The following is a 25,968-nucleotide window of genomic DNA, read 5'->3' on the forward strand; positions in this document are numbered from 1 at the left end:
TTATAATGCTTCTCTTTAAATGCTGGCAGAAAAGTATACTAAGTAAAAAGAAAAAATAAAGAAACAGCTCCTATTTGAAGAAAAGTTGAAACAGCAGCTGAAAAGTTATAAATTAAGAGGGATGACTTAACTCATTGAGAATATAGTGAAACACTTTCAAGCAAACCATACATAAAAACACAGAAGAATCCAAAGTTACTACAAACAGCATAGTTTAATTGAGAACAAATTCTGTCAATACAATCTAATTTCCTTCTGTGAAAGGTAACAGGCTGTTGCATGGAGAACAGCAGTAAGCATCATACCTTCAGTAATGCTTTGGCTATTATCTCAAACAGCATACTCAGAAAGAAGCGTTCTCTAGATGAAACTGCTTTTGGATAGAGAAGGCTGTTTGGAAAGGATTACATTGCAATCTCTAATGATTCTCAGTGAAAGATCAAGCACCTGCCTAACTGGGTTCTGCCATAATCTGTCCCAGACAAGAGCTACTTGCTGTGCTTACGAAATCTGTAACTGCTAGCAAATAAGAGAGACTACAAGTGTATAGGATAAACAGGAAAAACAGTGAAAACAAATGCAGTTCACTTGGGATACGTGCTACACTGCTTCAAGAAGAATAAAATAAAATATATGGAATTACCAATAGAGCAACACTAAAGCTGAACCTGAGAGTCTCCGTAGCTCAGAAGGTGGTCATAAGTCAGCATAGTAATAGTCACAATAAGTGGAAAATAGAAGATGAAGTTTAGATGAAAGTAAGGTCTAGAAAATAAATATGAAGCGACCTTTCACTTTGGTGATAGAATATGCTTTTGGGCCACCGTTTTGGATGATACTCTTCAGGAAAGCTGCAGATGAGATTAAGACAATCCAGAGGAGGACTACACAAAGGATTTTTCATTCTCTGAATGAACAAACTGTGACTTCATTGATCAAAGCATTGAAAAGTGGGAAAGCATGAAATCCTACCTAAGACAAACAGGAAAAAGAAATAAAGCCCTAAATAGAAGTTTAAAAAAGTTAAGATTCTATATTAGAAAAATCTTTCCAGTGGTAAAAACAGCAACCCTCAAAAACAGCTACAGTTAGCAAGGACTTTCTCAGACACAACAACTGTAGGCACAGAAACAAAGGAAAGAATCTGCTTACCTTCAAAAGGCCTCAGGTAGGCAGGAATCTCCAGCAAGAAACCCTCACCTGCTCTGCCAACACTTAAATGAGGGCTGGGAAGGGGTGCATCCTGGCTCCACCCCTTCCAGTCACTCAGGTGCACTCAGTGCATGAGCTCCCCTGGGTTGGCCCTGCCTTCCCACCAGGTGCTCAATCACTGCTTCAAGCCATAACTTAGCATTTCTGCTACTCCTACTCTTATTTATAAGAGGAGTATGTAAGAACTTTGTAATCTCTCATTTCCAATTTAAAACTTTCTGTATACTATGAAGTACTGGCTTAACAAAACAGATTTTCTTCTGCTATATTTGTAAAAGGATTTATTTTCTTTTAGAAAATCAGAAACCTATTTGCTGTGAAATGCTGCTTATGCTGTGTTTGTTTCTGTCTTATTTGATTGCTTCATAAATAGTCTATTAATCTGAGATTTTCCCACTGAATACTCTAGGCAAGTCTTCTACTAAATGGAAAGGAATGGGGGGTCTCAGACTAAACTCAGTGCATGCGTGTGGAGTGATTCCAACAGAGATTCCCTCCATAAATATTCTACTGGACCATAGAAGACGTCTTTTTTAGAAAGCTAAAGAATAAGGAAAAGTTCAGGTGTTGAGTTATGACTCTCATTTTACTTCATTGAAATGTATGTTGTTCATTTCACAAGCTATTCAGTGTTGGTTTTGAAGCCACCAAATTAGACTATCTGAGCTTCCCATTTTTTCACATTCCATGTTAAAGTTATCACTGACAGTTTAATGTAACTGCTTTCCATACAATCTTCCCCTCCAAAATGATAAAGTATTATATAAAATTTAAATTAGAGTTGATGGGGGAAAAGATGTGCAAATTGACTGTTGCACTGCATAGGATTTTGTCTTTTGTTGGACTTCTTATCTTCTTTAAAAGTAAATAAAATGAATGTTTACAATCTAATTGGGAGGATAAGCTCGGGCAACTGAAGGAAATGCTGTGCTACTAATCAAGGTTCTTGCCTTTCCTCTAACTACTATTCAATCTATAATCCTGAAGAAAAAAAATAGCTTCCAAGCAATCATGTCTCACTGGGTGAAATAAAAAATAAAATAAATATATCTGTATATCTATATTCACTCTGACTTGGGTTGGGTTAGAAGTATGAGTGAAGCACAATCTGAGCACAGCTAGATCTGAGAAATGACACAGGCAATCTACTGCCACCATAGCTAACAACTCAATGTGCAATTAATGTGATGAAAATTTACAAAGCTGGATGGAATAACATTAACAAGAAAAACTTTGTTTTAGTAACCCTGGTGCCTCTTAGCACTGAAGACTTCTTACTGCCCATTGCTGCTTCAAACAGGAAATCTCTCTTGTAATTACAAAAATTGACTGACCTTCTTTGAGAAATAATATGCATGATAAAATGGAAAAGAATATGTTCTGGCTAGATAACAGCTTGTTGTCAGTCTTATGCTATTTTGGGAATCACACTTCCTATACTATAATTCAAACCAAAGTATTGGCTTCTGTCAAGGATAAAGTTGTGTGTAGGTTTATAAGGACTTCATGTTTTTCAACAGGACTTCAAAAGACTGCTTCTGTAAAGCTACTCAAATCAAAATTATAGTAATTAAGTAGTTAAATAATACTGCACTGAAGAATATTTCAAGTGCCTTTGTATAGTATTTAGTTTTAATTCAGCAAGGTAGTAAAACATTGGTTAGTTGCTAGTATATGCTTCATGATATACAAACACAGCTTGCTGAAGTAAAACCTAAAATACCAATAATAAATTTCTGGGCCAGATTTTCAAAAGCAGAATTCCGTTTAGTGGCTTACCAAATGTGTTTATTGCTAAGAGCTAGGGCATAACACTTTGGAAGAATTTCAGCATCTTTGTGTATCTCCAAGCCACTACAGTCCCTTCTGCTGGCAGACAAGATTTTCTGTGAGCAAGAAAATCAGTGAGAGGCCTGCATCTTTTAATTTATATCCATTGTCTCTCCAAAAGCTCACCTACACAGTCACAAAATATTGTTTCCCTCTCCATGTGTTCTAATACATCCTCAGCCAGCCTTCGCATACAGATTTATCAATTGTCACTCTGCTAGTGTGTGATGGTACCTCTGTGTCCCTCAGGGATGGCACTAATGCAGATTTTCTCCTCTGCACAACCTTCAGATTTATTGTAATTTAATTATGACTGAGAGTACCACATTTTTGTAAAATTTGGCTAAAATTGTCAATGGGTGTAAAACATCTTTAGGGAGATAGTACTGTTATTACTAATATGATAGTATAAATCTCATCTATAAATCTCATTTTCATAAGAAACGAAGCTATAAAGAAAATGACTGTCACCCTGACAGAAGCACACTTTCAGGAGAGAGAAGGTCCTTTATCAGAATAAGTTTGTAGAAGTAGCAATACTTAACCAATAGCCTGTAGGTCTTCAATAGCTGTAAGAAACTAAGAATCTGCTTTAGCATGGAGCTCTGAGTAAATGGAAAACAAGTAATCACAGGGTTTTGGTGAGGAAAGGGAAGAAGTAAGGGTGTGGGAAGAGAGCATAGGCAACAAGCAAGGTAAGTAGTGTTCACTGTGATTTATTATATTGAGCATTTGATTGTAGAGAATATCTTCTCAACAGACTGAACCATTGTGATTATAACTTCTCTGAATCCAGTAGGTGGGAATTCAGCTGATTCTCCCTTCTCTCATAAGTCAAATCCAGAATGGATCAATAGCCTTTCTTGGCTGAGAATATCCAGTGACTGAAGTCTCAAAGAGAGCATTCTTACCATCTTGTCTAACAAATTCCAGAGATGGTGACCTGCAGGGTGTAAGAGGTTTCTGCTGTCTGTAGTTTTTCCAGAGGCGCTGACAAAAGACAGATGGAAGGGAAAAATCAAGTGTGCACCGTGGGAAGGACTGGTGAAGATTTTCTGGATCCAACTCATGTTCTTTGTCTTATCTTCTTTTCTTTCTTGGACAGTGGTAGAATAGATGTATAGATGTAAATCTTATAGATGTAAATAGATGTAATATAGATGTAAAAATCCCTAAAAATGTGTGATCAGACATAAAACCTGAATTTCTTTGAGAGATTGTCTGATACTAACAAGTCTTATTGAAGATCTGGAAAAAAAGCAAGTGCCTGTTTCTCGATATTTCAACTAAACTCAAAAAATGGTTTATGTCTTACCTACTAACTTACTTTCTAAACTCGACTTTAATTTTTATTGCTTAACAGCCTTATGACATATTTTCATTAACCCCCTGGCTGACCCAAGCCACACGTTAATGCATCTCTTCCTCATCAGCTTCACAGGAAATTATATTTTTTCCTTACGTGGTTTGATGCATTATGCCAAGGGCTCTCACAAGCACTTTCAATCTATGTTTCAAGTTTATTTTGTGAGTATAATGGAAGTCAAAGCACTTGAACTCTACTATTAGATGTATTCAGTGTACAACCAGTGATTTTCCTTCCTTAGTTCCTCAGTCTGCTGATTTTGTACAGGGGAAATATTTTCCTGCTTCACAAAGGGCCTGAGAGGCTTCTAAAGGTGCAAGAGCTCCTGAAAGAAGATTCACTGGGAAGGTCCAGCTGTGTGAAATGCTATTCTCTTATATGAGGATTCACAAAAGCAAGGTGAAGCAAAAATGTTAAAGAGCCCCTCAGCAGTGTGGATACTTCTCTTTTCTAAGCAATCCCCAAATTCTTTTTTAATACACCTCACATTTTCTTTTTTGTTACTTTGGATCAAATGCAAAGCATTACACTGATGAGCAGTAACCAGAGTAATCTTGTCTCCTACTAAAATTAAAAAGAAGAAAAATGTTTGAGGCTGGAGCTACCATCTGATCGGTTTTTTTCCATGCAAATGGCAGAAAATGAACTAGAATTAGAAAAAGTGAAATAATGAAATTTTCCAATAATATATTCTGTTTTGGGATATGTTTTGTACTAACTCTATGTATGGGAACTGCTGAGTCACGGCCTGAACCTCTGATTAATCAGCTGAGGTGAGCCTTGAGTCAGCCAGAGGAGCACAGGTGAAGGCAATTCTATTCTAAAGACCTATTTAAGAGCTGGCTACCAGAGGGGAAGGATCTCTTCTGGAGATCCCCTCTTTTGGTATCTTCTGGTGAGCTCAACCCAAGGGTAAGCTCTTCCACTTATTCTCTTTTGTGATCATTGTCTGTTTGCCTTACTCTCTTGATTATATTGTAATTATAACATCTTGGTTATACAAAATTATAACATCTTGGTTATACACTCTATGACTACACAAATTGGGATAATCCAACATCACTGGGATTTTCTGACTTGAACAGACTAGGTCTAAAGAACAGTGCTGACAGTTCAGCCTGAAGGTCTCAGTACATTCAGCCAGTGCTAATAATGGTTCTACAGACATTTCTTAGACCTTCCTAACCTTGAATCAATAATGTATTTCTTTGATTCATTTATTTTAAAAATGTTAGTTATATTCAGGAGAAAAATTTGTACATCATTTTTACTGAAGTGATTATTTCCTAATTGCTTAGAACTGTGCTTTACATACAAGATCTCCATTCTGGAGGCAAGATTTTTGCAGGACTCATATGTAATTGGCAGCTGATTCTCTTTGCACGTAATATAAGCAACACTGAGCTACGAAAAATATTAAAATTCCTCCCAGCTGCAAGCACGTGTCTGGAAACTGTTTCCAAATATATTTTTGAGGTTTACACATATCTTGTAACATTGCTCCAGAATGTCACTGTAGTCTAGCTCACATCCAAATGGTTTTGCAGAAGAGGTTTTATATTCCCTCTCAAGTTGGACACATGCCCAAATACACCCATGTGTAGGGTGCAGTAGGATGAGGTCTGCTTTCAGTAATACCAACTGCCAGTAAACTCAAGAGGCCTATTAAAAATAGATACAGTTAATAAAAGCAGTGCAGCCACACATTTTCCTGGCAGGGTAGAAAAGAGGTGCAGTGGAGCTAAATAAATTGCAAAATTAAAAGGATTCCCTCTGCTGTGTAAATCACATCATAGCCATCAAAAGTTACACCATCAAGAGGGGCTGCATTGCAGCCGTATTTTAGCTACAAGTAACACTGTACCTCATTGAGTAATGACAGAAACCCCAAAAAACCTTTTTCTGGTTTCAAAATATAGTAATTTCAATGACACATTCAGAAAGCCTTGGTAGGCTAATGAACTTGTGTTTGTCCACTCTTATTGTGGTCCTCCAATCTAATTCTTACTTTAGTTTAAGATTAGGTCTTCTGATAAATGGAAGGTTTGGGGAAATTAAAGGAAAGACTGACATTTTTCATTTCAGATCGCTGGGAATTAAGATGTTGCAATTATTTGATGACCCAGATGAGTAGAAGAGACAGAGGAATCAACTTTCACTGAGTGAGTAAAAATCCATAAATTTGTATTTCAGAGTTTTCCCTAGTTGCAACAATAGCAGGTTTTTCACAACGAATCAAAAAGGTTCAGAAGAACAGAAATAAAGAGGGCACAAATTGTTGTCAGATCACAAATCTGAGAAAGCCAAGAAGAGCCATCTTCTTCCTCTAAGATGCCCTTGAAAAAATAGCAAGTAAAAATAAAAAGTAAATGAGCAACCAATTTGACAGAACTCTGGAGGCAGACACAGGTTTTGCATTGCTATTGCTTCCTCTTCCTACTCTAGCCAGCAAATCTGGCGATAATGTATGAAAAGAAAAAAATCAGAAAGGAAAGGAGCCACCTGATGGGAGCTGCATCTCACTTTCATTGGGTGATGGCTGAGAGGTACGTAGTGCTCTCCAAGTCGGTCCTTCTTATGTCAAATCAGTAATTGTGAATGGCACACAGAAATAGAATAAAGATACAGTTGCTCACTGATTATGTCTTCATATCTCTATGAGTTGCAAAGGCTCAGCTCTTTTCAGTGCTAGAACTGCTGATATCAGTGGAGACTCAGTAGTGACCATAACTCAGGACAGCGTCTCACAGGTTTTCTTGAACAGTCAATCTGATCTCACTGTGGGAGAGTACCACAAGCTGAATATGTGAAGAACCCAGTAAAAGGACCAAAACCAGTTACTTGGCAGAAAGAGAAACCTCATTCCTCCCCTACTCCCTTTAATCTGAAAAGTCACCTTGCACATTGCAAGAGCTTTCTCTGTCCAACTGGCAACTTGGCAATCCTGACAAGAACAATTTGACTTTGGATGGAAGTTGGATCTGTGGCAAGCATATAGTTATAAAATAAGTCACGCTTTCCTTCCATTTGAGTGCATGTTCTATTTATGGCACATTCCAGATTATGCAAGGATTCCCAGAACACTGCAGACTCTGGTTCAAAATTATATCTGCAGAGCATGGAGCAGATCAAGAAATATTTTAAAATCCCACTATTAGCAAATTAAGGATCTTGCAGTATTATACCTGCAGAATAGATGAGATAAATGTAAAATATGTCATAAGGCAAAGAAAAGCAGTTAGAATTCATTTTATTTTGCTTGTTATATCATTTTAATAAATTGCATAATAAAAAACAAGCAAACAATAAAATAGTAATTACGTAAAAAGCTTAAAAGTCAAGATAAATAGTTCATTTGATTGAAAGTGAGACTTCTCTGATGTTTGAGAGACTGGGGATGTTTTAGAGTGTGAACGATTTAGGACAAGACTATTAGACTCCTAAATGCTTTAATGTCAATTTCCTCTCAAAATAAATGTGATAAAATAAAAAGTTTTGCTATCCATTCAGACATGGAATAGGAATTTTCGGCGAAATTTTTGATGTTCTGTGAAGCAAACATCATGAATTTCTTAATGTTTGTGTGGAATGTATTAAATAATAGAACTCTTTCAGCAGGGCTTAAGCAACTGAAGTGACAAATGACAACTCCCAAATCCTTCAGAAAAATAATGTAACAGGAGAATCATGCAAATGCAAAATCCAAACACATATATACTGAATGTATCTCATTTTTCTGTACAAGTATACTGCAAACCTCTGCATCTATAAAGCATTTCCTGCTATTTATTTCCCCAGAACACTTTAGTCATTCACATAAACTTGAAGTACTTTGTGTGCTTTGAAATAGGACAACTGACAAAGCTCAGCTGAATTTTCAAATAACTGATCACTCCTAAAATGCGAGGCACGGATTTCTGAAAGTCAGGCTCAATAACAGCTATTATGAAAATTTGGCTGAGGTTTGTCAAACGCAAAGATTCCTAATTGTATTACAAACTTTATTAGCACTGAGGCATCACAGGTTTTCACTGAAATGTCTCTACAGACACAGGTTTAGGTGAAAAGTATTCAAAAATATAAACTAGAGCAACGATTTCCATGCCACTGCAATCTGTCAAACTTTACAATCTTGATCAATATTTAAGAAAATGGATGTATTGACTGGATATCCTGGACTGCTGCTGATAATGAATCAATTTGGAGCTAAGCTATCTGGTTTGTTGGCTGTCTAATCAACCCAAGAAAAAATTGTACTCTTGCTAAATTTTTGCAGTTTTCCCCACAATTGCCAAGCCTTATTATAAAGTGAACTCTGCAGTCTAACAGTAAAAAACACCTGTAAATATGCAAAGTCGTAATAAATTGAATTAGCAAGATATCTGGGCTTAGCTGTAAAATTGTGCAAGATGTCTTAGATACATTAAAATGCAGAGTTTATACAACTGGAATTAAAAACCTTACCCTCAAAACTACTTTTCATGCTTGAATTAGAAGCTGGAGCTTAGCAGTGTTTCCTAGCAAAATAACACTGTTACCATCATTAATGAAGTATTGCTGTCTCCATACTTATCAAAGCAGAGTTTCAATCTATTAAAAATATAAAATAAGAGGAGAATGTGGAGGAAAGAAAGGCAAGTACTCCAGCCCCAAATGTAGTGAGACTTCTTTGTAAAGTACTTTTTTTTTTTTTCTTTGTTTTTAAGTGTATTTTTGTGAAATTTTACTTTAGTAATATCATTTATACTCTTCACGTCACTCAAGTTTTCAGCTCTGAAGCAAAGTTCTCCCATCAGTGCACTATGGAAAGAAGGTGATGTGAGCTGCTCTGTTACCTATCCAATTATTCATCATTAATGGGCTGAGTTGCAATATAAACCTTCATGCGTAACTTTAGAGTCAGAAAGGAGCCAGATTAGACAGCTTTAATTACCCAGGAGTCATCATTTGAGCTTTCTCTTCTCATCCCCTTTCTTTTAAATCAAACCCCCAGTCTCACTCACATGTTGATTTTCTCACATCATCCATGAGATACTGGACTATTTTACCCAAGGTGTGAAGTAGTCTGTTTTTAGCTATCTGTTACAAAGTTAGCAATGTTACTATTCTTATTGGGCACAGTGTGTAAGATGTATTCCCACACTAGGAGAGTATTTAGTAAGGTCACAAGGATGCCCAGTCCTTATCAAACACATTCCCTGGAAACTTGGCAAGGATTTCATTCCATGGGGGCAAAACAATGGCATTGTTTTTAGAATCACTTAAATTTTTCAGTGTTTGTGCAGAAAAGTGTATTACCAGCCTGTAAAAGAAAATTTGTTACCATCAGCATTCCAACACTAGTTTTTCTTTGAGAAATTGATTTTGTATTCAGTGGAATTGTTTCACATTTATACTAGTACAAATGAAAAAGAAGCAGGCCTTCTTCACACCACTGTCAATTACTTCAGTCTTTTTAATCATTCCTTAAAGAACAAAACTGAACTTCTAACATAATTTTAAACATAGCCAGAGACAAGCACAAGATGTAAGAATTGGATAAAAACATCTTTCATGTCGGAAAAGGATTTTATGCAACTCAAAGAATAACAGAAATGTGCATAAACAAAGCATAAACAGAAGTGTGACTTGGAAATAGAACTCTGTAGAAAGGAAGAAGGTCGGAGTGCTGTGTCTATCTCTAATAATCACTGAGAAAGAGGGAAGTCCCTCCCCACCTTGTTTTTTGTAATTTTTCTGACATTTTCCTCATAGTCTCAATCCTGTAGAAAGTGAAGCAGAACTCTCTCCATCTTTGCAGAGCTCCCAGATGGTCTATGTAGCAGCAGACTCCAAATTCTGCTGCTAAGATGGACTGAGTAATATAGCCTGAAGAGATGTATTAAATAAGACATACCACAGTGCAAGCAGTGGAAAAAGATGTGGTCTGCAGTGCTCTTCAAGATCAGAGGAAGGTGAGCAGGGAAATGCTTAATTTAAGCATAGCAAATATTTTGAATTACATATTACCTGTATAAATTCTGCTTTCTAGATACATAATTCAGTGTAACATTAACTATCTATTACACACGGAGACCTGCACAACTTTCTCAGCTTCAAAAAAAAGTTTGAATTTGAAGCCAGACAATTCATTTATTTTAAATAGGAAAAGGACTAATGCCTATATACCACCATGTACTACATCTGTGTAAATTAGAAATTTTGAGTCACCAGGAGTCTTTTTCTGCCCAGACATGTACCATTAGGCCACATGTGCATTATACCAGGCAGCTGTGCTCCAGAAGAACAACTGGCTAGGTTGCCAGCTTATACTTTGCTCTATCGTTTTGTCTTTACAAGCACACTGGTATGACACCTTGCCATTTGCAGCAAGTTCTGGCCAGGAGACTGCATTTGGATACAGCTCCACTCCAGAAGTGCAGCAAAATAAATTGACTCAGCCTATCAGTTGGAATAAAGTCTTCTAATAAAAGATACCCTTTGTCAGAAGATGACAGTACCACTGAGGACAGCTGCACTTGGGAAACCTGAATTCTGTTCCATCAGAGATTTCTTCAGTGACCTTGAACAAATTAATAGTCTATGCCTTGCTTTGCTGCTTGAAAATATTTGCAGGGCTTCTTAAGGGCAAGATTGCAAAGCCCTCAATTACAGTGGTACTGAGGACTAGAAAAATGGACAGACACTAACTTTTCTTGGAAATACAAATTTCTACTTCAATCATAAAAAATCCCCAAGTGTACCAGAGTGTGAGCATGAGGGTCAGAAAATGCTGTGATTGCAGAGAGCCTTCAAGCTCTGCACTTGGGTAATGAACATGTCTTCTGACACTTAATCAGCCACTACTGGCTGATAAACAATGAACAGCATCTTGCCCTTCTGGCCTAGAGAAAGGGTCATCACATATAAGGCCTGTGAGTTTTCTGGGAAACACAGAGCTTAGGAAACTACTGCAAGAATTATGTAGTTCTGTAATATAATTATCATTTCTTCTCTAAGATAGAAAGCTCACAGATGGTAACGCACCCTGGTTTTCCTCACATTAGAGTCACAGTGTTCTCTGTGTAACGCTGCTCCTGGAGCTCATGGTTCAGTAGCTTTATGTCTGCCTTGATTGTAAGTGGCATTGTCAACGCTTATTCCAAAAATAAACCCTCCTGACTAATGACACAGATACTCCACAGGCTTAGAATCATCTTTTTATAGCAGCTCTTTGATTCTAGATAGCAAATGTCCACTATTTTTGGCACAGGAGCTCAGAGAAACTTTCATGATCTTTCGCCTACATGACCAGTTTTACACAGTTCAGGTTCTGTGAGAGTGCTCATGGTTTTCATTAAACATAGAGAAATATGTTTGTTCTGCTGCATATTTGTACTCACTAGAGAAACAACTGACCTAGAAAGCGGAGACTGTGCTATCGCATGAGGTTTTCCACATTGCTGCTGAGATATTAAAGGCTTGTCACTTCAAGAGGTTCTTGAGGGTCTGATGATTTGATGCTCAATGGAACTGAAGAGAAAAAAAATTTGCATTGAATTAACTAGAAGTGAAAGGTACCTATGGGATGACGTACATGTACGAGGGCTGCTCCGAAAGTAATGCTTTTTGTCTTATTATGTTGCACATGACATCAGAGGCAGATGTAGGTGGCATGGCATTTGAAGTTGAAACTTCCTACCACTGTTCTGTTACGTCTTGTTGCCATGTGACAGATGGCAGCAGAGGGGCAGTCTTACAAAAGAGCATCCAACATGGAAGTGCAGATGAAGCAAAGGTGCGTTCTGGAATTACTCCACATGGAAAAAATTGTACACATTGACATTCATTGACACTTGCTGAACATTTACGGAGACGAAACCATGAATGTGAGCACAGTGAAGAGGGGGGTGGTGTGTTTCAGCAGCAGTGACAGCAACATGAAAGACACAGGCCAGACAGCCATGCACAGCTGTCACACCACGAAACAAAGAGCATCTCGATCAACTCATCCACATGAATTGCTAATGGCAGTGACTGTGCTGAAAAACAGTTTTTTGTAGCTAAGAATTTCCTCTATCAAACTGTGTTATTGTGCTCTTTATATTTGTTGTAGCTTACATGGAAATAAACAGGAGGCATCGTTTCAGAGCAATCTACAGAATTTCCTCATTTAATGATCTTGATTTAATAACCTGGTTTGTTTATTTTAATAAGAGAATGTGGTGCTAGTGCTGGATGCCAAATTCACCCACTTTTGAACAGAAGTTCACTGCTTATTCACAGGGCAAAGTAAAGATGCCAGTATTCAAAATTTTTTTTTTTTTGTAAGTTGTAATTTTCTTCTAATGCAACTCCACCAGCCATAACCAACAGCAGAAGCTAGTATGTAGGTAAAGCCTGTGGGTTTTTTTAACCTATATCTGTTTAGTGTATCTGGATAACAGAATAGTAACATTTTGACAGTGCTACCTGATTCAGCCATTGCTGTCAGTGTTCCAGTGAATAACATTTCTGTTGTTCACTGCTTTAGTCAGACACAAATCTCAAGGAAATATGTATTGCTACTAAATGTTCTGTAGTTTAAAAAATGCTTACCAGATTAGACCTAGTTCTACAACAGTGAGTACAGAACTTGGAAAGTAATAATGTTCTGATCCTTGTATAGGATAACACTACTAGTAAGATTTTTTAAGCAAGGATTACCATTTTCATGATAACAGTATCATTTGCAGCCAACTAAATACTAGTCCAGACTATCAAATCAACTTTTACTTAAGAAAATGTAATATTATAAAGTGGAACAAGTAGACACTTCAGAATCACAGCTTTAGAATGAGCGAGGCCATGGCTGAAATACTGTTTTGGATCTCAGCTCCTCTCACTCTTAAGAATCAAATGGAAAGCCACAGAGAGAGTAGGGACCTTGAACATATAATATGTGAGAAGGAGGTTTGTTTAGCCTGGAGAAAGGAAGGCCAGGGAATGTAGGTGTTCTCTTCTGCTACCTGAAGTTAGGGCTTACACAAAAGACATGACAGCACTGGTCTGTTCTCAAAGGGGCACCACAGAAGCACAAAACAGCACAAAAACAGTCACAAGATGCAACAGGGGAAAGGCATAAGGAAAATGTTGTTCACAACAAGAGTGATTAAGCACATGTAACAGATAACAGAAAGAAGATTGAAAACCTCCAAGGTTGGAGGCCATAAACCCAGGAAGACTCACATAAGCAAATAGGTACAATTATTACTTTGAGATAAAGCTAGTGGATGGCTGACTTCATTTCCAACAAATATCTCTTCGAATTGTGGCAGAAGTTATTTGTTTTATAAGGTTTTACATTAACATTCTGTCAATTCTATGGGATTGAAAATTTACTTTCAGCTTGCCTCCAAACTTAACTGTAATTCTAGTTGCTGATACAGTTTAACATTTGTAAATGTCTGCAGTTAGAACATCTGTAGTCCTTGCACTTGCCACTATACAGAACAAAGACTGCAATTCATGTACGTTATCCAGGGCAGGCAATTGAAGGGAAGGTAAGAAAGCACAGAGATCCATGATTAATCATCAGAAAATCAGAAACAGATTCTCATCTGTCAGTAAAGCTTTTTTTCCATTGGAGTTCCTTGCTCAGTTCCCTTTCTGATAATTAACAATCACTCTATGTAACAAACAAGGGAAAAAAAAAAAAAAAAATCAGTATAATGGGCACTCCTACCAATATGAAATAATTTTTGAAGTTGATTACACAGTAAACCAGTGAATAGGACCCTGTTTCTTTCGTAAATAAATATGGACCTAAATACCAATGCATTAAGGCTGCTTAAGGCTGAAAGTAGGTTGATTCCAAGCTGCCCTATTTTAGCAGGATAGACTCAAGGTATATACTTTAAGACTCCTGAATGCAATTCATTTCACAATTACTTTGAAAGGATTGAGAATCTGTCAAGATTAGATTCCAAGCCTGGTCATCAAATTGTTGCAGCTGAACACAGCGTTGGATATAACTGTTTATTTTTGTTATTCATTAACGTTAATATGCACTGGTCATTAAGATGAAATTCAATCCTTTAGACTTTCCCCTTAAGGCATGCTGTCCAATTATGAGTGTTAATCCAACTAGTAAACTGTTCTCCCTCTGTATGTAATCTCCCCCTCCTTTTAGCGTTTGACCATTTCAAACACTCAGAGACTATAACCTCCCATGAAAGCTTGTCCTCAAAATAGTATAAAGAAAAGAACGTAAGAAAACTGAAGGATGGAAAACTTGTTACCATTGCTGGATAATTCAGTGGGAAAAAAAAATGTTTTCTTTCTAAACACTGTTACACAGTGTATGTATGTCTACATTCTTAAGCTTTGGGAGATTCCTACTTGACCTTTGTCAGATCTCTACAATCACATCTGATGACAAGGATCAACCTACAGAAAAGTATGTTATCTTGCACTCTGTTTGTCAGGAGGTGCTTTATTTGGAGAAAAAAGACAAAAACAAAAACAGAAAGCAGACTCAACTAAAATTAATAGAAAATCATAACATAAATTTTCAACCTGAATATGGGCAACAGAAAAATTCTCAGTAAAACAATGAGCTGTTTTGCAGCAGGGTAAAGTATAAGGAAGTTTTCTTCCTTTAGCTTAGATTTTTAAATTCTGCTAGTTGTCAGTAAAAATACTTAAATACTGCTAAACATTAAAGCTGTAGTAAAATGACTCACAACCTTGTCTTACAGCAATGCCATCAAACCTGGATAAGGAAATATTAAAATTTTCTTTTTTCTTTTGTGCAAACACTTCACAAAGATTAGTTCACATGCAAAGAGAGACTCCAAGGTGAGGATATGCCTTCTCTTTATAAAGACAGATGGTGCAGATCTCCTTCAGCAAGCTGTGATTCAGAACCAAAATGAAGCAGCCATATAGCACAACACTGTACAAGAGGTGCCGCTAACAGTTTTTTAACTAAGCAGAAGCACTGCACCTCAGTAACTGCTTGCTGTCTTTGGAGTCCAGGCAGGTAACTCTGATCCTGTGTCATACTGAAGTTAGCTTCAGGTATTTAGCAAAGATGCTGCATCCCACTATGCACTATTTTTCAGTAAAGAACTGTCTCAGGAAGACACACAAAGCTACTGCAAAACAGCAAGCAGACCAAATTCACTTGCAGTAATTTGACTTGTAAACAAATTCTAGTTCAGACTACTACTCATCTTACTATTGCCATATCAACTTACGTACCCACTTTAAAGGATGACAGTTATAACTTACCATGGAGAACTTTCTGATACATTACAAATACCCATGTCAAGTTCCTGACTACGTTACATTAGTGTGAATTCAGTGACTCCAATGGGATAAGAATTCCTCCAGATTAATCCCCAAGCACGAAGTCTAAATCTCAATTCTCTTCTTTTTCTACTGGCTTGATTTCCTATTTTTAACCAGAAACAACACTTATATGTCTTAAATACACAAGGTTCATGATTACGCTACTCAGACTGAGTCAGACAAGGTAAATGACAAGGCCCGGAACAATGCACAGCAGATTGCCAGATAGAAGTGAGTGATTCTGAATTTTCTTCATTTGGAATAGGCTCCAAACAGCTCCAAAAAAGGTGAATGTCAGTATGCAAGCAATAGACAACTCATAATTCTCATCTGAAATCACCTTGCAATTTAGACTTCTTTTTAAAAAGGCAATAACTATCAATTATAGAGACCACAGAACAATATTAGACCGTGCTTTTTATAGCTAAGTGCTATCAGTTTATTTCCAAGACTTTCTTAAAACCTTGTGTCATGGGTGAGCATCACTGTCAAATACAGTCTTTAGGTAGGCTTTTCCTATCCCCAGTTTGAGGTGGAAATGAGGACTCTGCTGACAGCAGGCCAGATGGTTGATAAAATACAGACCTAACACTGAATCAAATGCTCTACAGTCCCAATATATACAATTGATAGAGAGATGGATGCTTGTCTAATTAATACTTGGCAAGCAAGAGTCAGATAAATAATTACTAGGCAGTTTACTGAGACCTGAAAAGTTCTTGTGATCTGTGTAACAGATTCTTAAATCCTAAGCCAGCTGCCAGTCAGTCTGGGGGATTTCTCTAGACAAAGTCACATGTGCTCACACTTCTTCAAAGATGCATTTATTCCCAGATGTTATCCTTCCTGTCTTTGATTAACATCCCTGAGAACCAATTCTACCTACTATTGACACTGCTCCTTCTTCTATTCATCCAAACTATTCTGTTTCCTATACATACTTGGAAGAAAACATAAAATCCAAATATGACAAGTGACTGCTCAGTATCCATCCTTTGCTTAAGTGGAACTGCAAAAAAGAAGAATACAAAAAAGAAGAAGAAGAATAGTTCTTGTTCCTAGAATGTTTTGTGTTCATTCCTAAGAATCATTTCTTTGAAATTACAGGAAGAGCTTTCTGCTCAGGCAGGGCAGAGCAAATCTGCCTGTGACCAGGACAAATCTGTTCTCAGATAATTTCTTTCAATTACCATTGGCACAAACTCCATTAGTCCATAATACACAGTAACTTTTGCAAAGTTGCTAACACCTTATTCAGTTGTCTCAGTCTCTGAAATAGATATGGTATGGGAGAACTAACAGTTATTGCTTACCAAAGAGAACCTGAAAGCTAAACAAACCATCCTGGAACAAACTGCATTGAAAATACTCAGCATCAGATTTCCTTCTATCATTTTCTTATTCCGAATAAAAGCATCCCAGAAGGATAGTTTCTTTAAGCATGAGACTGCACCAGAGAACATTCAGCATCTGATACCATCAGTCAGCTCTCCCAGCCATGTGTTAGACTTCTGAAATTCTCAGGCAATTCCATCAAATGTGCAATAGCACTGAAAGAAAAAAGTGAAAGAATGAAAAGCATTTACCATGAAGTTGCTAAGACAAAATGGCCTCTAGCTACTGACCATTCATAAAGGGATTTGAAAGGAGCAAGCTTACAATAAGGAATGATGGAATGATGCAAACTTACATTACACATGAAGTGGGTTTCAAATCTATGATATGACATCAGTATAAATTTTCTTTCCAAGGTGAAATGAAATGAGCGTGTTCTTCAAAGGCTGATGGCACTGTGTCCTCACTATTCAGTCTGAATCAGTCTCCTCAAGTTACAGGCTGTGATGCTGTTATACAATGAAAAGATTTAGTCTTCCCTGTTGTGCGTGTGTTTACTAAATGTATCACAATGTAGCTGACGTTGCTTAAAGGCTGTATGTACCTCATCAGTGCCACTTTTTGCTGAAATAAGCACTTGCAGTTCCTAGGCATTTAGGAAGCATAATATTTCCACCAGCCTCCCATTTGTTACATTGCAGAGGAAGGATTAAAGATTCTAAACACACTTAACACAAATTAAGAATCTAAAAATCAACACTGGAACAAAAAAAAAATCAAATGAAATATCTGGCCACATCACACATGTTGTGGTATTAAATAGCTGTTCCAAAACAGTTACTATGTACTTTCCATGAAGACCATCTCCTCAAGAAACAAAACAAAAAAATCCAAATGAAAGCATAAAGAATCAGTCATTTTCATGTTGAAAGGAAAGGGAGAGTGTTTGTTATGTTCTGAAAATTTCCCAGTAAGGTCTGAGCAGAATCTGAACAAGAGGAGAAATCAAGATGAAAATAAGCAGAACTGTTTTGAAATGAGTTGAAGATGGTAAGCAGGTAATTAAGATTCTGGACAGAACTAATTTTAGTTTAAGGAGCAGAATGATAACAGCAGCAAGGTTAGAGACCCTAACACCACCATTTTCTCTGGAAATGTTCCATATACCAATGCCTGAGCTGACACTCCAGGCAAGCCTGGAAGCTGAATGATAAGAAAGAAAGGTGAAAGTAGCACAGGAAACTCAACACTGATACTAAGAGAAAATAATGAAGGGAGATGAGGACTGACAGCAAATGACAGAAGACAAATACTACTGGAGCTGAGGTCATGGAAACAGAAGCAGGATGTGAAGGAGTACGCCATGGTCTCCTGAGTGAGACCAAATCAGCAAGAAATCTTTTCTGGTTAGCTGGGAAATCTGAGCTCAGAATGCAGAGAGAGTGAAGACATCAGAAAACATTCAGCAGTTACATCAGGTGGGTCACTAACATGCAAGTTTAAAAAAAGAAGTGGAAACCACAGAGGATGAGGGAGTTGGAAATCAAAAGGAGGGGAAACAGTTAAGTGGAAAGAACATAACAATAGCACAGATGAAGAGAAAAAGAGAAGAGCTGGATATGAGTGCAATGTAAATGGAAGAGAAGCTGAAATTCCTTATTACCATCTAATCTGTGATGACTAACAGAAATCAAGAAGAGGCCTCCATAAATGAGAGAGCCTCCAGGTGCTCCAAGACGCAGACTTCCAGAGACTGTGGAGGTGCCTTCCGAGCTCCACCAGGCAGCCCAGACTCCTCCCAGAGCCCTGTGGTTGCCCCAAAGGCATGACAGTGCCCCAAAGGCAATATCACACACAAAGGAACGCAGGTCTCAGAGATCACAAATACCACAATCCTTGGCTTGGAGAAAAGGCAGGGTACTGCGAGAGGAATAGAGTACAGCTTACTGGAATTAAAAGTTTAAGAACTGGGAAGAAAGACGCCTCGCCACTCACAGCCAACAACAAAGAAACGGAGGAGCCTAGACATCTGGCTTTAACTAGCAAAGAGGCAGAAAGTGGTGTTCAAACAACAACAAGAAAAAAAACAGTATTTTGATGGTAGAAATGCATGAAAATCACTTAATATATCAGAATATGTAGCCTGCATACCTAAATAATATTCTATTTCATCTGAACCATTCCTAGGTAAGCCATTTAAATTCAAACAGAGCTGGTGCATGCACAGAATAGCCTTTTCATGGAAAATTAAGGCTTTTCATTCCTTTCCAGAGAATAGAAATGAACTGTAAGGTTTATTTCCTGTAGCATTTTATTACCTCCAAATATTCAAATTTCTACCCTAGAAAATCCAAATGTGACTGTGAGGCTATGAAATATGTAGATATTATATATTTTATAGCCAACATATAATTATTTTTTATTTTTGTGAAAGTTCACATTCTATACTCTACTGAAAATATCATACATGCTTTGAAACTTCAAACAAAAACAGAAGAAATACAACAACAACAAAAAAAAACCCAGTCTTTTCATAAAGAAAAAAGGACCACTTCAAATTCCTTTCAAATAGAAATTGTTCCTCACTCTTGCTTGGCAGGTGATAGATTTTACAGACAAGTCGTAAATGCTCCAGATAGACATCAATAATATAAATAATTACACTGTCTTTATAAACCAGTATGAACAACTATAGTGCAACATAAAAATCTATTTCCACTATAATCAGCAATGAATCAGACGCCTACTAATGAATAAAGGTTGTGAATCACAACCTTTAGAAGATCTAAGACCACAAAATACTACAGCTTCCTAAAAATTTGCCCAGAAGCTTGTCTGTGTTAACAATGGTATGACCAGAGAGAGTTAACAAATAACTTGAGTTTGGGTTCACTGAGCTAGCCTGGGTACATCTGATGTGCACCAGTTGTTTTGGTATGGATTTGAAATCCAGTACACATGGGGTCAGCCAACTCCTAAGGACACATTTTCACAGTATACTGGGAAACTACCATGCTCCGACTTAGAAAATACAGTGCCATACACTTTAAAAAGATAATTTCAGAAAGCAAAAGAGCATGATTTAATGCAAAACACTTTTAAGTAATTTCTTATTTTATCTGAAACAATTCACTCATCTATCAGTATCCAATTAAATCTGGTATGAGTCAGATTGTAATATTGGGTGCTGATGACTAATAAGGCAAGTCAATATCTATACATAGAACTACTCAGTGATGATACAGCAATTGGCAACTTCAATTAGGGACAGTGACCATGTTTGTTTGTTTTAGTTTGTTTCTTTTGCTTTGAGTTTTTGAAGAAACGATAGAAATTGTAGTAAAACAAATAAGAAGAGGATACAGAGGTCTTTGAACCTTGGTCTCCCTTACCGTGACTTCTAAATGCACTAGTTACATTTTTAATAGATCTATATAGGTCACTCAGAAATAAGAGGCATTGCTTTCAATTTATTCCCAAAATTACAATGGATACAAAGAGCATAGAAAGACTGTTTGATAGAGCAAATTCTCAAATGTTTTTCAACATAGTCACAACAATTAGCTGTGCATTTTCACCAGTGATGAACAGCGGCCTGCATGATGTGCTCAGAAAAATCTGCATCAGTGGAGGTGACCCACTGTCACTGCCACCACTGGTGAAATGCATCACCACTGCCTCATGTGCTCATATCCACTGTTAGGTCTTCACAAACATTCAGCAAGCATCCATGAATGTTAATGAGTCCAATTTTTTCTGCATGGAGGAATTTAATGACACATCTTTGCTTCATATGCACTTCCATGTTGGATGCCAATTTCTCAGACTGCCCCTCTGCTGCCATCTGTCACACAGCAACAAAATGTAATGGGATACTGGGGGTAAGGTTCAGCCTCTACTGCCTTACTTCCAACATCTGTCTCTGAGTTCACGGGCCACAAAATGCTTTGTCAAAGAAATATTCTTACATCAGAAATTTCCTGTAAATTGGGAAGTGAAAAAGATAGTTTTAAAATATTAGCATTAAAAAAAAAAAAAATTGGGAGGAAAGAATGACATCACTTAGAAGTTGTATGTATTAACAACTGAAATAAACACTAGAAAAAAAGGCAGAATTAATGCACGTCTTTTTAATTGAGTAGAATAAGAACATGACTTCTCAGTTGTTTTTTTTTTGTTTGTTTGTTTGTTTTTTAATTACTTTTCTCACATATGAGAAAACAAAAAGGCTTCTTACAATCACCTGTTATATGTAATGCCTCGCAGAGACCACACACACTGCGAGTTAAGATTCAGCCTTGTCTTCATGTCTACCAACTGGCTTCTATCCAGGCCACCACTTCACGTTATGGTCCCATCCACGACAGTAATACTGTGCTATAGATAGTTGCTTCAGAGAAATGCATCTGAAACCTAGCAGGCAGAGAAAAGGATGCGCACACAGATTCAAGACATGGTTCAGCTATGGTTTGCTAGCCAAGAAAATGTTTCTCTTTTAGTGGAGCCAGTTGATATGGCAAAGTGCTGAATGAGTGCTGTCTAGCCCTGCACTCGCTCAGATCTCTACAGTGAACTGCACACTCTACACCAAGTCTCATTTTTTCTACTTTTAATTACTAAAACTATACTGACAGTCTGCTGCTGCTCAAAGTCCACATCCCATGCCTGCATATCGTAACTTTCCATATTCACAGGACCCCTCTTTAAATATAATCATTTAAAACACATGTTGTAAATAATGAGTTTCATCTATGAACCTTTCATTATAAACACGTTCAACAGATGAACTCGTCTGCTTTCTATACGCAGTAAGAAAGCTGAAGTGAAGATGTGCTAAGAATACAGCATAAGCAGTGAGATAGTACTATTCCTAAATAGCAAACGTACATAACCTAAAAAAGTAGCCTACAATTCCTCTTCAGTTACTTACTGTGTCTCAAGACAATAGGGTCTCTCTCTGCATAGTCAGTATACTTTGTTTCTCACTGGGGAAAGAGGAAGTGAAGAAATAAGTTAGTTTTGTTATCATGAAATAATATCCTGACTTAATTAATTATTCAGCCACATTTGAAGTCACCCAGCATGGGAAGAGTTAGGACAGAGTCTTCATGCAAGCCCTAGCACCAGACTTTCAACTTCTGGCAGGCACTATGTGCCAGACACATTCAACACAGAACTTGTGCACACATCCTCACGTTGTCCCCAGAGGACATACTTCTAGGCTGATGCAATAAGCCTTTAGTCTTCCATGAGACTAGATAGTTCAGAGGATTAATATATTTTCCATTAGTAATCCTCCTTGAGATGCTGAAATAGAATCACTTCACCATAAATTTGCTTTACCACTTCACTACCTAGCATTGCTAGAGGAGACATCTCTGTCTCTTACATATGAGGAAGATAAGCAGGGCTATTTTGTTACAGGATTTTGATTTCACGCAAGCCTCACCTGAAGAAGACAACTCAAAGTACCAGAAAATAACCCACTGTATACATACTTTTTTGTAATATCAATGCTGTTTTTTTCTCCTCTTATTCTAATACATACTACCTTGAATCTCTTTTCTCTTTCTATCACCCTAAACAGTAACATACTAATAGTCCATTCACAGCATAACCCTTTAGAATCTATTTTGAGATTTGCTTGTATTTCATCAGCTCAAAATTCCTGTGTATTGGATCAGATTTTTCCAGTGAAGACGCTAATGAGGTAGAATTTCTCATTTTGGTGCCCCTTAAGTTCTATTTATAGAATCCTTTCCAACAATGAATTCTGTTCATAAAACAAGGCCTGACTGCACTCAGAAATAAGTTACAATGAGCCCTGTCAGCAAATATTAGATAAAGGTAGTGCTGAAAGAGAGAAATGAACACTTCACATTCATTTATGATTTACGAGTTCAGAGTTGAAATGGAAGCTGCACATAATAATGAACAATGGAAATACCTTGTTTGGTGAGGATGAATTGAAACCTTCAGCTTGAATAAGCTATCAGTAGATTATTGATGTAAGCCATTACTGCTAAAAGTAAGTTTAAAAACCAATGATAAAAATACACTATCAGCTACTAGTTAAAATTCTCTTTCATCACCATTAGGATATAAATCTATAATCCCTAGAGTCATGAGTACTGCACATCTACAGCTGCATCTCCTCTGCAAATGGAATGCATGCATATATAGAAGTTTCAGACTCTTACCCGTTTCAAGGAGAGGTCAATTGACTCTGGACAACATCCCAGGATCTTAGGGCAGTAAACCTCCATGTGATCACAAGAGAGCACAACAGTGCATTTTCCACTAATGACAGAATTAATTTTTTATTATTAAAAAGGTAGCCATATGTGTTTTTAGTACAATACTGGCATCTTGAAATGACGAAAATAAAGAGCTGGTCCACTTGCTGTATGTATGAGGTTGGTTCCTACTGCTTCAGTTAAAAAGCAGAACTTGGCAATTTCTAGTTTCTTCAAAAACGTCCAGCAAAGCAATAGAAAATCTTCACACCAAGCTGAAAAGAAATTTATTGCATCTGTAAAGTTTTTGATCTTTTTGAGCAAAAGAAATTTCAGAGGAGATTGTTCTCATCAGCACTATGAATAAAACATGAGTTGGCATAGAAATATTTATTACTAGCATTCACCAAAAAACAATAGAATGCCTCTAAAAGCCTGAATGGAAAAAAAAATTAAAAATTAACTAGGACTACAGGAAAGGAAATGCTGATAATTGAGGACACCTACTTTTATGTCACATGACTGGAAAACCACACACACAAGTTAAAATGTAATTGAACTCCATTCTTTTTTTAACATAGTTGGAAAAGGGGAGATACATGGCATTGTTTTTGCAGTTTCTACAGAGGTCCTCCGCTCTTTTCTGTGTAATGTCACAAAAGAAACTTTCAGAATATTGACTAGTATAATCCTATATAATCCACAGCCAAACATTTCAAAGACACGAGAACTTAGTTTAAACAAAGTCACAATAAAAATAAATCTTTTCTGCAGTGTTAGGCATCTTTTCAGGGTCTTCAGGAAATATACTCAACTATTTTCATAGTTAAGTAAAAACTGCAAATATCTTTAATTCAAAATGAGAATTTACAGAGGATTTCCCAAAAGACCACAGAAAATCATTGGCAAACAGCAAGTTTCTTTAATGCATTAAAACATCAGTTAGGGATGGATGCATAGCTTTTATGTGCTTAACACAGTCTTGCCAAAAAAATTAACTCTGTTTTTACTTTGTTTAAATTAATAAATTGCAGTATAAGCCCCACCCCTATTAGATTTTAATTTTGATGTACATCCTCTGGAAACTTATCCAATTACTCAATTTCATTCTTAATAGAAAAAGCACAAAAAAAGATCTGATTAGCACATAAATCAAATGGTTTTGAGATCAGAATCTGACCCAAGTCTAAGTATAGAGCTATTCCACAGAGGATCAACACTGATCCAAACACAGCAGCCTTGTTCTGCTCCAATTCCACCCATCATTTTAATCTTTCAGTTGAGTTGCCAATATTGTCTGAATTACTTTACTTCCACAGTAAGCGATGAGAAACAGAGGCTCAAACTTATCTCAGACTGAAGACTGGCATTAAACAGAAGGTAAAGTAAGCCTGCAAGGACAGTCCATCTCTTACCTGTCACGACACAGAGGACAAAGCAATTATCTGTATCACCAAGTACTTCAGATCTTTGATACATGCTGTACTACACTGCATTGCTGTAAAGCAGCCAAACAGTTGAAAGAGCTTTTATTTTGCTGCTCGCAGCATCACTTCAGTGTGTACCAGGCAGAAAGCATGGCTTAGAATTCCCTCCCCTACTATGTGTGGAGGAAAGACATCGCCATCGTTGGTGGAAGAGAAAGCTGTGTTGCCTCTAAAGTATTTGCCCACAACAAGAAACGGAACTAATTTCTGTGAAGTAATGAAAAGAAAGCAAGGGTGGAGAGAGCAACAGCAAGAATACATAAGAGATGCAAGCTTCAATAGTTACAGCAGCATCCAGTGCAGGTAAATATGTCCAGAAGAAATGCAGTTAATATTTAATGTAACACCTATCTATTCCTCAAGCCTTCATTTTTTCCAGAATTCCAGCTGACACTGAGAATGAACAGAAGGATCAAAATGTCTCCGTGAACACCAAGACACTGAGATATGAGTAGACCTCCATCATCTCAAAGAAGCGAGGCTTGTTTCTCTATAATTTCCAAAACTGAATTCCTTGCAAAAGCTAACATACTAAGCCACAGCATAGCCATGGGGCAGCTGTGAACATCTGCAGCATACAAGCTGCATGACAGCACGAGTTGGACAGACAGGTAACAGTTCAGCGAACAGTTCTTCAGCTGAAGCAATTTTTCTTTCTTCAGCAATTGAAGACTTGAGGAAGGAGGCTTCATTTTCTTGCATCAAGCAATGGCAAGACAAGGAAATTGTTTTCTCTAAAGCTTAATCACTTTGGTTACTTGAGCCATTATACCCTAGCTTTGGCAAAAAAACAAACAAAAAACTGAAGTTAATCAAACCCTTGCTTAGATTACCCAGTTCTGAGGAGTTTTGTTAGCAGCACCCAAATTTCTTTTGCTAGGGACCATACCTAAAAGCAAAAACATATTAAAGTCATCAGAATAACATAGCTCTCCTGCAAAACACAACTGACATCTTCTGGCCAACCTTGGTTTTACTGGTTGGTAATCAAACACTTCATTCAGATATAGCAATCAAATCGAAATTCTTTTTGTTAAATAAAACCTCCAAACTCTGGAGCATGAAGTCATGATTTAAGAGCCACGCCACAGCAACAAGAGCCATTTCAGAAAGCATAAAGCAGAGCACACTGAACAAAGCAGAATAGAGAATATCAAAAGTTCTGCTGTCAGAGCTCGGGGGGGGGGGG

At 37.2% G+C, this 25,968-nt stretch overlaps 2 long non-coding RNA genes across 7 annotated transcripts; both read right to left on the minus strand.

Annotated features, from left to right (window-relative positions):
- Positions 1-3,735: 3,735 nt before the first annotated feature.
- LOC122161824 lies at positions 3,736-25,954 on the minus strand. 6 transcript variants are annotated; one of them, XR_006169308.1, is made up of 4 exons: positions 21,987-25,954; positions 21,300-21,469; positions 11,807-11,920; positions 3,736-4,032 (listed from the first exon to the last, which is right to left on the minus strand). It is a non-coding gene; the product is annotated as an uncharacterized LOC122161824 (long non-coding RNA). The 6 variants fall into 6 exon arrangements; XR_006169307.1 differs by lacking the exon at positions 3,736-4,032 and having other exon boundaries at positions 7,714-11,920; positions 21,987-22,041; positions 23,257-25,954; XR_006169310.1 differs by lacking the exon at positions 3,736-4,032 and adding an exon at positions 21,025-21,036 and having other exon boundaries at positions 7,714-11,920.
- LOC122161825 lies at positions 12,301-20,621 on the minus strand. The gene is made up of 3 exons (XR_006169312.1): positions 18,720-20,621; positions 17,412-17,565; positions 12,301-17,271 (listed from the first exon to the last, which is right to left on the minus strand). It is a non-coding gene; the product is annotated as an uncharacterized LOC122161825 (long non-coding RNA).
- Positions 25,955-25,968: the final 14 nt, after the last annotated feature.

Source organism: Centrocercus urophasianus, unplaced genomic scaffold, assembly GCF_019232065.1.
Source record: "Centrocercus urophasianus isolate 14NV4802_14NV808 unplaced genomic scaffold, USGS_Curo_1.0 seq_2, whole genome shotgun sequence".
NCBI lineage: Eukaryota > Metazoa > Chordata > Aves > Galliformes > Phasianidae > Centrocercus > Centrocercus urophasianus.